Source organism: Geotrypetes seraphini, chromosome 6 (genome assembly GCF_902459505.1).
Source record: "Geotrypetes seraphini chromosome 6, aGeoSer1.1, whole genome shotgun sequence".
NCBI lineage: Eukaryota > Metazoa > Chordata > Amphibia > Gymnophiona > Dermophiidae > Geotrypetes > Geotrypetes seraphini.
Window position 1 is genome coordinate 64,743,228 of NC_047089.1, and position 15,339 is coordinate 64,758,566.

A 15,339-nucleotide genomic window follows, 5' to 3' on the forward strand; every position below is an offset into this window, starting at 1 on the left:
AAGCAATTTTGTATCTGCAAAGAGAACATTTCAGTAGGGCTTCAGAGGAAGTGGTAAGAGCTATATGTATATTTCACTATGACCTGTTCTGTGAGTAATCAGGTGTTGGGGGAGGGTAGTGGTTTAAGAAGAGAGTGACTTATTGCCAACAAAATTTCCTTATAAAGTCAAAATCTCTCTCTCGCTGATGGGTGACGCTCTGTCGCTCTAGTTACTTCCTTCCTTCTTGCCATGTACTGGAGGTTGACAAGTGGCATTCTCAGATCATACAGGAGGGTCTCCTGGGCTCGCTTGATCCTGCAACACCTTGTCGTCTGAAGCTTGGATCAGGTAAATTTTAAGAAAAATCAAAAGCTACTCCCTTTGTGATTTGGATATGATTTGCTCCGTGTTCATTATCCAGATGGGCCCTTGGCAGCTTTGTGACTCTTGAAAGGGTTTATGGCATTTGATTGCACTCATCGGCTATGGAAGATGAAGGATGCTGGTGCAGCAGTTTAACTGTACAGGAAACGTGTGGTCAGAGCAACAGCAGAGAATAAGTGATTCAGTGATTGTGGCCTACCGTGAGTTCCTAGAAAAAAAATGTGTCTAAGCCATAGCTTTAGAGTTTTTTTTTCATTTATTTTTCTTAGTTTCTCATTTTTGAAAAGTTAGTAGTGATCTGTAATATGTTTATAATGACCCCCCCCAACAAAAATCCAAGAGACAATTATGATGTGTAGTTTGGAAATAATGTGATCCAAGGATTGTGCTTTAAGTTTAATGTGAAACCGTTCTGAGCTCCCTGGGAGAACGGTATAAGAACATAAGCAGTGCCTCTGCCGGGTCAGACCAGAGGTCCATCCCGCCCAGCAGTCCGCCCCCGTGGCGGCCCAACAGGTCATGACCTGCCTTAATCACCAGAAGGGGCCCCCTTGCCCCCTAGGTTTCTCATCGAAGTCCTATCTTCCCATCAATGTCCTAACCCTCCGGCCTTGCACCTGCACGACCTGGTGAGCTGTCTATACTTATGCAACACCCCAGCACCTCCCTCAGTACCCCACGATCCCCTTTTCCCTCAGGAATCTGTCCAATCCCTGTTTGAATCCCTGTACTGTACTCTGCCGGATCACTTCCTCCGGGAGCGCATTCCATGTGTCCACAACCCTTTGGGTGAAGAAAAACTTCCTTGCATTTGATTTGAACCTATCTCCCTTCAGTTTCTCTGAGTGCCCCCTCGTCCCTTTTAGTCTGAAGAACCTGTCCCTGTCCACCTTCTCTATGCCCCTAAGTATTTTGAAGGTCTCTATCATATCCCCCTGAGCCTCCTCTTTTCCAGAGAGAAGAGCCCCAGTTTATCCAGCCTCTCAAACTGGGGCTCTTCTCTCTGGAAAAGAGGAGGCTCAGGGGGGATATGATAGAGACCTTCAAAATAGAAAATTGAAAATAGAAAATTGAATGAATGAATAAATAAATAAATGTTGGTATAGAGTTTATCCTTTACAGGATTTTAATTTAATTTATTCAGTTTTCTATACCGTTCTCCCAGGAGAGCTGAGAACGGTTTATATGAGCTTATTCAGGTACTCCAGCATTCTTCCCTGTCAGTCCCCGGTGGGCTCACAATCTATCTAATTGTATAAAAACCCAGAGATGTACAAAAATGTAGAGGCTGGATTAAACCCAGTGAGAATCCTCTCTAATGATGATATTCTGCTAGGTCATACCATGTTATGCTCTGGAACCACCTATAATTTTTCTCAATTTGCTGCCTTTTCCCTGCTGCAGCAGGGGTAGAGTCAGCAACCAGTTGCTTTTTTATTTGTTTGCTTCTAGAAAATGATCACTGCAGTGATCAAATATTTCCATAATTTGAGTCATTTAGGGATGCTTTTATTAAGCTGCAAAAAGTGAGTTTTTCCCAAGCGCTAAGGCCATTTTTACTATAGTCTTAAAATGGCTGATTTCCCATTTTTTGTGTTAATGGCCATATGCTAAAGTACCATTAGTGCATGACCATTAAAAAAGATTAGAGCATGAGTCCTTACTGCCACCCATTTTGTAGGCAGTAAGGACTTGTGTGGTTATCCAGCACTAACCAGGTAGCATGCAGTAATGTAGCTGTGCTGATTAGCGCTGGGACGTATCCCTAACACTCCCCCTTCCCCCCCCCCAATAAAAGCCGTCTCTGGCAGTGTTCAAGGTCCAGTTAAAAATCCATCTCTTTGAGACTGCTTTCAACTCCTAACTCCTCTCACTTTGGATTCTGCATCCTAAAAACACTATATTTCATGTCTGTCTGTTCAAGTTAGATTGTAAGCTCTTCTGAGCAGGGACTGTCTATTAAATGTCAATTTGTACAGCGCTGCATATGCCTTGCAATGTTATAAAAGTGATAAATAGTAATAGTAGTAGTAGATTTAGTAGATGCTAAATTGGAACTTACTATAGGACACTTGAGTGCATCCCACATTATGATGGAAAAAACAGTAGACAAAGACTGTATGAATATAAAATACTTGGATGATGATAGGAAAAATGCAAAACGTAAAAAATTGTAAAGATCATAAATGGACCCGAAAGAGTCTGTGTTTCGGCACTGGGCCTTCCTTAGGAGTCCTCAAACAAAGAATAGAGAAACAATCATATGGATAGTGGTGGAAGTGTACAGCGATGAACTGTTGTGAAATATAATAAATAACAGAAGTATGATATTGTGTGGTAGAGTCATTTAAAAGTGTGGTGGCTATTTACTGTGATAAATATTGTAAGGGTTTGGTATTATGTGACAGAGATACTAAAAATTGATGAAGAGTGATAGACAAGAATAAGCATCTAAATAAGAGTGAATAAATAGTGATTATCGGCATGTATAGACCCATATCATGATCCAGATGATGGACCCAGGTAGAGATCCAGAAGATATTAACTATGAGCCCACCTATGTGCTATTTGTGTAGTTACCAGAAAAAGAAATATGCAATATTATAGAGATGAAAAATGCAAGAGTGGCCTACCAAGAAATCTGGGAGCAAGAAAATATGTACACAATATATGACAAAACACAGCGAGCTCTGTTTTTAATAAATAAATAATTTACAATTTTTCGAGTTTTTGCATTTTTTCTGTCATCATCCAGGTACTTTATATTCATGCAACCTTTGTCTATTGTTTTTTCGTATTCTTGTGCTGTGGACTAGTCTTTCCCTTTTTTTTTGTTTATTTGCATCCCACATTACGCCATTTTAAGCTATGCTAGTATCTAATGCAGCTTAATAAAAGAGTTCCTTAAGCTTCTCAGGCCTAGTACTGTATTGAGGCCTAGTAGCATACATACCACTAGTTTTTCATTTCTTCAAGTGATGGTGGAGGGATATATCAAGATAGCAGCAGGTTTTATTTTTTGTTGTTGTTTTGTAGCTCATTTTCAAAAAAGATATACGTTCAAAAGATGGCTAAACTGGCACATGGATGACTTACTAGTCAAAACTTCCAAGTGGGCATTTTCAAAATTGACATTTTAGATATCCTTGTGGTCTTTTTGGGCCTGATTCTCTTTAGGATGCCAATCTTGGTGAATGCTTAAGAGGCGGCTGCCAATCTTGTGTCAATTACACATCGGCGTCCTAAAGAGAATCATGTCTGCATCGTTGAACAGACACCTTAAATATAGGCCAGCATTTTGAAGGCCTACATTTAAGGCAGCTGTCTCGTACCTATGGAGACCCGTAGGGTGAAACCATATCCACAACTTGCCTTGGGTGTGCTTAAGCGTCCCTATGATGCACAACATATGCCTACAATGTAGGCATCCTTCTCCTTTAATAAAAAAAAAAGTGCATCCCGATTGACTGAGAGACAGCAGTAGACGCCTACTGCCACCTACCATCGGGACACATGTTTACAGAATCAGGCCCTTTATCTCCAATGTGTCTAAATCTTAAGAGGGCATGTTAGAGATGGGATTAGAACTTGCACATTTTACAGCGATAATGAAACATTTTACAAAATGTCCAGGGCACAATTTGGATGTCTTGGGCTAGATCTGTTTTTAAAATGAATAAGGGCCAAAAAGGTACCGAAACTGCCCAGATGACCACTGGAGAGATAAAAATATGGTCACTGACTCCCCTCCCACCTCCCAAATATCTGCATGAAACAGTACATATCTGTCTCTATGACAGCTACAGATACTATGGACTGTCCTGGTAGAACAGCAAACAGGTCTCTGGAGTAGCCTGGTGGGTTGTGCAGTGGACTGCAGAGAAGGGGACCCAGGCTCATATGTCACCCCAGTATACTTGTAGTGGAAAGTGTAAGCCCACCAAAACCCATTAAAACCCCCACTATACTGTTATATAGATGACACCTGCAGGTATAAGGGCTATTGGTGTGGTAGACATGTAGGTACAGTATGTTTTGGGGGAGTTTTGGACTGTTCACCATGTAATGTATGGGGGCTATGGTGAGATGTGTACTTGGCACCCGTAATATGAAATTCATAGAAGTCTTGTAAGTTCAAAAATGAGCATTTTCTCCACCTGATTTTTGGATTTTTTTCTCAAAACACCCAAAGTAGGACTTAGGGCTCCTTTTACGAAGCTGCGGAATAGCACGCGCTACATTGCCGTAAGCGCTAGACGCTAATGCCAGCATTGAGCTGGCGTTAGTTCTAGCCGTGTAGTGCGTGGTAATATCCTTCTTGCGCTAAAAAACGCTAGCGCACCTTAGTAAAAGGAGCCCTTAGCCATCCTATCGAAAGTACCCCTTTTTGTTTTTTATTTGCAAAATGACATGCAGTGGAAATGAAACAAATTAGAAACCACCAAATTTCATTGCTTTTTTTGTTTTTGTTTATGTTACAAAATCTGTTTTGTTGCATTTTCATTCAGTCAGATTGGAAGAATGTAGATTTTCAATTTTCTATATTGCTGGACCCAGCCTGTGGAACTCTACCATACAATATTTGAACTATACGGACTATAGGGCAGTTTAAAATGAACTTGAAAACCTTTTGTTTCAACAGCATATGGCGTAATCTGAATTGAAAGATATGAGCTGAGTTGAATTAATATCATTGAGTTATGACGTTGGAACTGGGACTAGATTGTGGTTTGATAAGATGCTAGGGGGTAAATTTATTTTAATGATTAATTGCTTTAATTGTTGTATTTTGCAAATACTATATTTTTGATTGTGCACTGTTTTCCTCCCAGAATGTTATGATGGTGCGTAAAAAAATAATATTTTAAAAAATAAATAAAATACATATTCTATATCATGCCAAATCAGATAACAGTTCAGGAAAAACCCCTTGTAACAAGCATTTGATAATGCAGAATGCAAGAAACTTTCACATTGCTGTGTTTGAGAAATGTCTGGCGTTCAAAATTAGACTTTGTAATTTTTGGGTTTTCCCTGTTTGCTGCCATCTTTGACCCTCTCATGTATAGAAGACATATCCGGGAGGCTCTGGGACCTTCTCTAGTCCAAGAACTGAGGGAGTGTAGGGGAGGGGGAGACGTGTCTCTCCCAAACAGGTTTTTAAGTTTTATTGAGAATTTGATATACAGCTAAAGGCAAGGAGCTGTCAAATTTAGCTAAGCGGCTAGTACATTAACCCCCTCCTTTGACAAAACTGCACAAGTGGTTTTTAGCGCAGGCCAGCGTACTGAACGCTCTGCGCTGCTCTGACGCTCATAGAGTTCCTAAAAACCGCTTGCGCAAGTTTTGTAAAAGAGGGGGAGGGGGTAAGTAATAGAAAAGAGACTACAGTGGTACCTTGGAATCCGAACGTCCCAGAACTCAAACAACTTGGAATCCAAACTAATTTTTAGAGCATATTTGGCCCTGGAATCCGAACGCTGCTTTGGAATCCGAACGTATGCCCTGGACAATGAGGAAAAAAAGACTGGAAAATTTAACCTGCTAACCTCTTGACCGAGTTTAGAATACACCTTGTGTGGCCTTTGGAATAGGGGCACTAACTCAGTGTCCCCTAACAGAAACGTTAACAGAGATACAAAGTCACACGCCAAGCACCCCATTTCACTTGCATTCGGGGACCGGCCCCGTTCCCTCCCCTGTGATCCCTGCCATCTCTTCCACCCTTCCCGGCCCAGCGTTATCTCCCCCTACTTCCGCGATCGGTACCGCTCTCTCAAACTCCTTCTTCCGTCCTACCTTCATGCTCTTGTCTGAAGTCGGCCTCCACCGGCGTCCCGCCCCCCTCTGACACGACTTCTTCCTCGGCAACGTTCACCCCTGCCGGAAAACGGGAAATGCATCAGAGGGGGCGGACACTAGCAAAGTCTGTTATTGAGAAAGACATGGGGGAAAAGCTCTGTTGCCCAGTATCGGTGGCATGGAATATTGCTACACCTTGGGTTTTGGCCACCGTGAGAACGGGCTACTGGGTGTGATGGGCCATTGGTTTGACTCAGTAAGACTATTCTTATGTTCTTATGCAACCTAAGACATGGGGTAATAAGTTCCATACTGTTGGACCAAGCATGTTGAAAGTTTTGGTTCTAATGGAATCATGACAGATTTATACCCTCAGCATCACATTTTCTAAGAAAGGTCAGTTAAAAGTGTGGTACAAATCTTCTGTCTCTCCCTGGACCTGAGTCACCACCTCTACAGTCTACCCGGCACCAAAAAAGACAAGTGATCTGAGTATTCATTTGTAAATGTAAGACCACAGTTCCTTTTTTTTTTTTCCTTATAGTGATTCTGAGTATTTTATCTAGAGATATTCCAGGTCCATGAAAAGCTTCTCTCCTTTCCCTTCACAATGCCTTTGCCGGGATCAGGGTGCCATTGGTTACAGTTCAGAACGATTTGCATCTTAGAAATCGGACATTTGAAGAAAAGACTCAGCATTTTCAAACCAGATTTTGAGGATTAACACAAAAATACTGCACTGCAAAGAGTTTTACATTTGTTGTTGGCTGATAAATTTAGGCTCAACTGTTGCTTTCAGTTAAAGGAAAGCGCACAGTTCTAAGAAACTGGTGTTTTTCAAAACCACAAATTGTGCAGCATGTGGGTTAGGAGTCAAATTTTGTTTCATGAAATCTTTTTTAATAAGAAATAATTGCATTTTCATGCTACGCTTGCCTTAACTATTTTTGCCATGCTATCTTTTGCCATACTGTGCTCACCTTGCTATGTCTCACCATACCATAAGAACATAAGAATAGCCTTACTGGGTCAGACCAATGGTCCATCAAGCCCTACTAGCCTGTTCTCATGGTGGCCAATTCAGGTCACTAGTTCCTGGCCAAAACCCAAAGAGTAGCAACATTCCAGGACAAGCAGTGGCTTCCCCCATGTCTTTCTCAATAACAGACTATGGACATTTGTCCAAACCTTTCTTAAAACCAGCTACGCTATCCGTTCTTACCACAACCTCTGGCAATGTTTTCTAGAGCTTAACTATTCTCTGAGTGAAAAAATATTCCCTCTTATTGGTTTTAAAAGTATTTCCCTGTAACTTCATCGAGTGTCCCCTAGTTTTGTCATTTTTGACGGAATGAAAAATTGATCCACTTGTACCCATTCTACTTCACTCAAGATTTTGTAGACTTCAATCATATCTCCCTTCAGCTATCTCTTTTCCAAACTGAAGAGCCCATATTATGTTTTGCCACACGCTGTCATTCTGTCACCATTGTGTCATACTATACTATACGTCATATTTACCACACTAACACCCTCCCCCCCCACACACACCTTTTATGAAGCCATGTTAGACATTTTTATCACTGGCCACAGCAGTAAAATCTCGAACACACATAGAATTCCTAAGAGCATTGGAATTAATATCACCATGGCTGGCGATAAAAAGGACATTCAAGAGGACCTATGTTTGCCATGCTGTGCTCACCATGCTATGTCTTACCATGTCATGGTTTTTGTCATATAATGTTTTACCATGCTTTGTCAACTATGTTTTGCCATTTTGTCAATGTTTTCCCATGCTATCTTTTACCATATTATGTTTTCCATCACTTCATATGATACGATTTATTATACAGTGTTCCCCCGCAAATTCACGGTTCAAGGACTCACTCATTTGCGGTCTGCTCTGACCACCTCTTCCTATAGTAAAGTCGGGCTACACCAATCAAGAGCTGCGTGTCAAAGCAGCTCCTGATTGGTGTAACCAGACTTTACTACAGGAAGAGACGGTCGGAGCAGACCACGAGTGATTTTCTTCACCCGCCGGCGCTCCACCTGCCTGCCTCCCCTGCCTTTTGACAGATGAAAAACCGTATTCACGGTTTTTCAAAATTTGCAGGAGTTCCTGGATCGGACCCCCCCTGCGAATTTCGGGGGAGTTCTGTATATGTAAACTTGTAATCCGTTCTGAGCTCTCTTGGGAGGACGGGACATAAAACCAAATAAATAAAAGCGGTTTTGTTTGTGCAAAACAAATAACCCCATTAATATAAACTTGACTACATATAAATACAGTTTGAGGCCATCTTTGGTGCGCACATTGTTTCTTGCACTAAACCCCTCTGAACGTTCTACACAGATTAACACCAGTGCTAGTCCTGCACTAATCAGCTCTAACACTGGCACTAGGTTTGTATTCCCAGCACTGGGGTGGCACCTAGTGGACCTACAGACACACCCTTGAGGCAGGCCTCCACCTGGGGGCTGAAACACGGACCGTGTCGGGTCATTGGCTGGATCCTGTCATAGGACTTTTTATACACGTGCTCTTGTATTTATTTTGAATTTATAAAAATAAAAATTTGTTTGTCCCAAGGTCGACGTGTTCTAGCCCACACCCCACTTGTTCTCTTTTTGTTTGGATTTTACGTGGGGGTTTTGTTCCTTTTCTTTGTTCTATACTAGGTTCTAAGCATCATCCCCAGAAGTACAGTATTATACCATGAGTGGAAAAGCATTTTTTTAAAAACTTTATTTAGTTTTTAATGCCAACAAAAAGTGCAATAAAATTTATATACAAATAATGATAATCAACCAAGCACTTATAATCAATCAGTATCTATATAAAAGATAATAATTCCCTCCCCCATCCATCATTACCATCAGGATAATACCAAAACAAAAGATATACCCCCCTCCCGCTCCCACCCCCTTGGAGTGGAAAAGCATTGAAAATCAGTAGTAACCAGCTAAATCATAAGCGAAATTCCATAGGCACTGATTCTCTAAATGACAACTAAATGGGCCAGCGCCTAGAAAAATTGTGCTGGCTGCATGTCAATCACACTTAGGTGCCATCTACAGGCTAGCGGCGTCTACATAAAAACTTAGGCACCTGAAACGTAGGCCAGGATTTTAAAGACCTATGTTTCAGGCGCCTATGTTTTTGGAGAATTGCACTTAGTGGCAGCTGTCATGCTCTACCCATAGAAACTCCCACTTAGGCATTAGGCACCGCTATGCACCATACAATAGGCGCTTATCTTTTATAGAATTGGTTAAGTGCCTATCACCCAATTGCATTTTTTTAAACCATTTATTGAGGCTATTAACTAACTAACTAACTTTATTTTTTTGTATACCGCCATACCCAGGGAGTTCTAGGCGGTTCACATCAATTAATCAGAGTTACAAACGGTACAATATCGGTTGATCAAAGTTATGGGCGACAAAGTAGTAGATGTTGTAAGGAGTAGAAGAGAGTGGGTCGAGGGGGAGAGGGTAGGGTAGTACCAATGGGGGGAGGGGGGGAGGTTTTGGTTCTTTGTGGAGGGGCATTAAGGGTCCTGGCCTTGGAAGAGGTGAGTTTTGAATAGTTTTCTGAAGCCGAGATAGGTGGGGGCCTCAAGGATCATTTGGGCTAGCCATGGGTTTAGTTTGGCGGCCTGGTAGGCGAAGGTTTTGTCGAGGAATTTATTGGAGTGACAGAGTTTTAGGGATGGGAAGGCAAACAGCTGAATTCTGCGGGAGTTCTTGTTGCTGGGGTTCAGGAGGAAGTGTGGGTTGAGGTAGCTTGGGAATAGACAGGATACTGTTTTGTAACAAAAGCAGGCGAATTTGAATAGGACTCTGGATTCTAATGGCAGCCAATGAAGCTTGCGGTAGAAAGGGGTGACGTGTTCCCATTTTTTCAGGCCGAATATGAGGCGGACCGCGGTGTTCTGAATCATTCTAAGTCTTCTGATGGTTTTCTTCGTGGAGCTCAGGTAAATGATATTACAGTAGTCCAGTATATTAAGGGTATTTTGCCAAATAAATTAGGTGCCCTTTATAGAATCATCCCCATAGTGTGCAACCCAAAGGGGGCGTGGCCATGTAAGTGGCATGGGCATTCCAAAAGGTTGCAACCACTGTCATAGAATATTGGGTTGCTCCACTTAACTGGGGTGCCGGGATTTACTCTGGCATAAGTCTGGTGCCTGGAGTTAGGTGCAGAAACTGGCACTAAGCACTATTCTATAAAGGGCACACACCTTTTATAGAATAGCATTTAGAGCTGATCTTTTCTAGATCCCATATTTAAGTTCAACTTATAGAGTGTATTAGTGGGAGCCCACCCAGCCTTTGCTCATGTGTATGTCCACCTGTTAAATTCTTGCTATGTAAGATTTGTGCATATTTACAGAAAAGTATTACTACTACTACTATTTATTATTTCTATAGTGCTACCCGATGCACGCATCACTGTACATTAAACACACAAGACACAGGCCCTGCTCAAAAGAGCTTACAATCTAACTCCCCCTTCACACACACACCTTTTAATAAGCCGTGGTAGAATTCCTATGAGCTTCGGAGCAGTGCCGGAACATTTAGCGCTGGAGGCCGTGATAGAAACCTCTTCTGCAGCCTAAATATGAAAGACACGATGGACAAAAATGGTGAATAAATATATGCTGCTCATGAGAAGAGGTAGAGAGGGTAGGGGGCTACAGAGGGAATGGCACACCAATAAATGTGGTGCTTTACAAATTAGTAGGGTTAAGACTTAAGCACAGATTTGAAAAAGTCAACCTTCAGCCTGGACTTGAATATTGCCAGAGACAGAGCCCGAAGTATCGAGTCAGGCAGGTTGTTGTAAGAATATGGCGCAGCAAGGGACTGAGCTGGGAGTTGGCTGTAGAGGAGAAGGGTACAGAGAAGACAGACTTACCTGGCGAATGGATTTCCGAGGGTGGAGTATAGGGAGAAATAGGAGAGATATTGAGGAACTGCAGAGTGAATACACTTGTAGGTCAGTAAAAGAAGTATGAACTGTATGCAGAGGTGGACAGGGAGCCAATGAAGCGACTTGAAGGGGGGGGGGGTTAACTTGACTATAACAACTCTGGCAAAATACAAGGCATACAGCAGAATTCTGAACAGATTGAAGGGGAAAGAGATGGCTTAGCAGAAGCCCTGCAAGAAGCACATTGCAGTAATCTAGATGAAAGGTGACGAGTGCATAGATGAGGGTCTTGGCAGAAAAGTCTTGATTTTAGCGATGTATAGAAAGAAGCGACACGTTTTGGTGGTCTGTTGGATATGCGAGGAGAAGGAGAGAGATGAGTCAAAGATGACCCTGAGGTTGCGAGCCAACAAGACAGAGGGGATGAGAGTTTTCTCTACTGAAACAGAGAATGGAGGAAGGGGAGAGGCAAGTATAGAAGGAAAGAAAAGGAGTTCAGTCTTGGCTATATTTAATTTTAATTAGCGGGGAGACATCCAGGTAGCAATGTTAGACAGGCAGGCTGAGACTTGGGTCTGAATTCCCATAGAAAATTCAGGTGTAGAGAAGTAGATTTGTGAGTCATCACCAAAGAGAAAGTACTGGAAGCTGTGGGAGAAGATTAGCGCGCCAAGGCAGAAAGTGTACATGGAAAAAAGAAGATCTCCCAGGACAGAGATAGTGGAGGAGGATCCTTCGCAGCATATGCTAAAAGTGTGATGGGAAAAGATAGGAAAATAGCCATGAGTCAACAGAGCACAGGAATTCAAGCGAGGACAGCATATTGATGAGTAGGCAGTGATCTACAGTGTCAAATGTCACAGATAGATCAAGGAGGATGAGTCAGAGTAGAGGTCTTTGGATTTGGCTAGGAGAAGGTCAGTGAAGACTTTAGCATAGATGGTTTTTCATAGAATGGAGAGGGCGAAAGCCCAATTGAAGGGGGTCAAGAATAGCTCAAAATGAAAGAAAATCAAGACAACATGTTCAAGTAGCTTGGATAGGAAGAGGAGGAGGGAGATGGGGTGATAATTGGAAGGGCAAGTAGGATCCAGCAATGGATTTTTGAGGAGCGGCGTAACTATGGCATGTTTGAATGCATCAGGTACAGTCGCAGTAGAGAGTGATAGAAAAGTACCTACTTGTTTAAGAAATTTAATAATGTAGTGATATTCTGTAAATTTGTAGGTATCGAGGATAAATTGCTTTTTCTATTTTAGATTTTTATAATTCCTGGATATTTTCCAGTTTTCTTAGATATATTGTGAGCCGCTCTGAGCTGTAAAGTATGGGTGGATTATAAATACAGTTATTATTATTACGGTAGGTAGAATTGTGATACATATACACATATATGCTGGTATTCTAATGAGTTACATGTGCAATTGGCATGTAAATACCAGTACCTCTTTTATAATATTACCCTCTATGCTTGGAACAGAGCAGAGGAACCAGCAGCCTGCAGACAGCCCACAAGAGGTCAAAAGGAGCAGCCCACACCATCTTGACATGTGATCTGTGCCTTTCAACCTCATAGGGCCAGGGCAGGAACAATTCCCCTTCTTTCCTAGCCCAAGTTCAAAATAGTAGTTCTGATCCATAGTGGCAAATCTCATGATACCGACGGTGACCATAGCGCTCCCCCTTCTTTTGCAGTATAAAAGCATCTCTCATCCTTGCAGCCTTTCTCATTTGGAAAACAGACTCTGTCACCCATTTCCAAAATGTCTGCATTTTCTATATCAATTATTGCAAGAATTAGCTGGTGCTATCTCTGGGTACTGCAAGACTACCACTACCCAGATCCACAATTTTGAACCCAGGACTGGAAGTAAAAGGGGATCACTTGCGTCCCAATTCTATACCACTAATGGTATACCTGATAAGTTCTGGGGGAGATTCGGGGCTACTTTTTTGGGGATGGGGTTAGAGAGGGAGTGATGCATGGGGGATCAGAGGGTGGGTATGACACAATACCCAATGCTGGTGGTGGAGATCAGAAAGGATCAGGGTGAGTTGATGGTCTTAGTGGATTTTAGGTTGTGATTAGGAAGAATTTGGGCTGTGATTAAGGTGGGGTGGATTTTGGCCCTATGGTGCGAGTTATTTCATATTGTTTCTGATTAAAAACAATATGAAACAAGATTGAAAATGTTTAAATTTCCTTTGGTTCAAACAATTGCACATACTAGAAAGTTTTTAACTCAAATTTTTCCTACCAATTCAGCTAATCGGCTAAGGCAGTTGCCTCTACCTTCTCTCTCAGCTCTGAGTTTTATGACACCTTATTGTTTTTTCCTTATTTGTTCTTTTCTGTACTTATTGTAGTTCCTCCTTTTTCCCTCTCGTTTCAACTTTTGTTTTTTCTCTGGTGTATGTGTCTTTGTTTTTACTAACCAATCCCCAGTTATGATACGTTTTGGTTTTAATCATCTGTTTTGTGCCATTGTATGCTTATAATGGAGTTTATTGTACACTGCTTTGAATTTTGGATAAAGCGGGATAAAAATTTTTTAATGAAACCTTGAACCTTGAAACCACACTCCTTGCAGCTGGCCCCATCATTTTAACTGAGACCCCACCTCATATATTTTATCTGTGTTGCTTGTCTGTCTTATTAAATTCTAAATGCTAAGAAGCTGGACTATGTTATCTATAAAATGCTGTGTACACCTGATAACATTATACAAATGATTTTAATAACAACAATAGTCATAATCATAAAGAAAACACAGTGAAGGTTCAGTTTTCTACTTTAAAGCTGCCAATCATTTACCAACTTCCTACAAAGCTCCAACAGCCGCCTACTGCCAGTTGTTTTTTGTGGAACTTGCAGTTGACAGGAAGATGTTTTAAATATTTTGCTGGCTTATGCTAAAAAAAAAAAAATGAGCTCCTCATTCTAAAAGAGGAATTAATAACATACCCTGAAACCGTCCAAATGTTTATAAGTTCCTCTGTTTTTTATTGTACAGCTTCCCGTTTCAAGTTCTTCCTTGTGCCTCTGAGTTCATTCTGAATTCCCATACCATATTTCTAGTCATTGGTGATCTACAAATGCTGCTGATCTATTGCAAAACCTATCTTAATGCGCTTCTGCTGTATTGAACCCTTTAAAAGGGCTCTTTGGCCCTGATTCTATAAACAGCGTCTACCAGTAGATGCCTAGATTGGGGCGTCTACTGAGATGCCTAAATTAATGTTTTAAAATTGGTAAATTGGCATAAATAATTGAAAACATTATTAAAAATCGATTAAAAAACAATTTAAAAAAGTAATTAGAAGGTAGGCGCCAAACTTGGTAGGCACCTGTAACTTCAATATAGGTGTCTACACGCTAGGAGCCTATCGGTGCCTAGTGGCACCTACCTGGAAAGTAGACGTGGTTAGGGGGGCAGAGTTTGGACATACACTTCTCCCTCCGTATTCGCTGTGATAGGGGATTAACAGACCCGCGAATACAGAAAAACCGTGAATAACTTTTTCATATGTTATTCACTGTTTTCTATTAAAAACCATCGTAAATATGGTGAAACCGCAATTAACATGGTGGGATACCTGGCCTGTTCCTGAAGGAGAGGCAAAACATGGTGAAGAAAGTGCTTGGAATCAGCGATTTCTCTATGCAAAATGATGTAATGGGGGGGGGAGGGAGATGCCAGCAAACTAAAAACCGCAAATAATTGAAAGCATGAATGCAAATAAGGAGGGAGAAGTGTAGAATGAGTTAGGTGCTGGTATTTTAGGCCAAGAAAAGCTCGGACTAATATACTGGTGCCTAACTGAATTTAGTCGCTGTTAGGAGCGATTCTACAAGCAATGCCCAACTTTGAATGACATGCAATAGGCACCATTTTCCTAGGCACCTACTGAATTAGGTGCCATTTGTAGAATAAGGCCCTTTGTGTTAAATTTGAGGTGCTATCCTTTTTAGGGGACACAGTTCCCTCTGAGTGGGAGTCCTGTACCTCTGTTATTTTCAATAGTGAGAGGCAGACACGCTCCAGGGAATCTGCCTGTTCATAATGATGGAAAACACAATAAGCTTTTCCCTCCATATTTGCGACTTCAGCACTTGCGACTTCAGTTATTCGCAGTTTTTGTCTTGATGGCTCCGTGCCCCCAAATGGCATCATCCTGAAATTCAGAGAAAGCTCTGAGATTGGTATGTGTTACAGTATTAC

At 41.6% G+C, this 15,339-nt stretch overlaps 1 protein-coding gene across 1 annotated transcript in view; it reads left to right on the plus strand.

Annotated features, from left to right (window-relative positions):
* Positions 1–203: 203 nt before the first annotated feature.
* The window catches only part of LCP1 (lymphocyte cytosolic protein 1), an 86,332-nt gene continuing 71,196 nt past the window's right edge, over positions 204–15,339 (plus strand). Inside the window, exon 1 of the mRNA XM_033949805.1 lies at positions 204–330. The gene's annotated coding sequence lies outside the window, so the exon portion shown is untranslated. The remainder of the gene's footprint in view (positions 331–15,339) is intronic.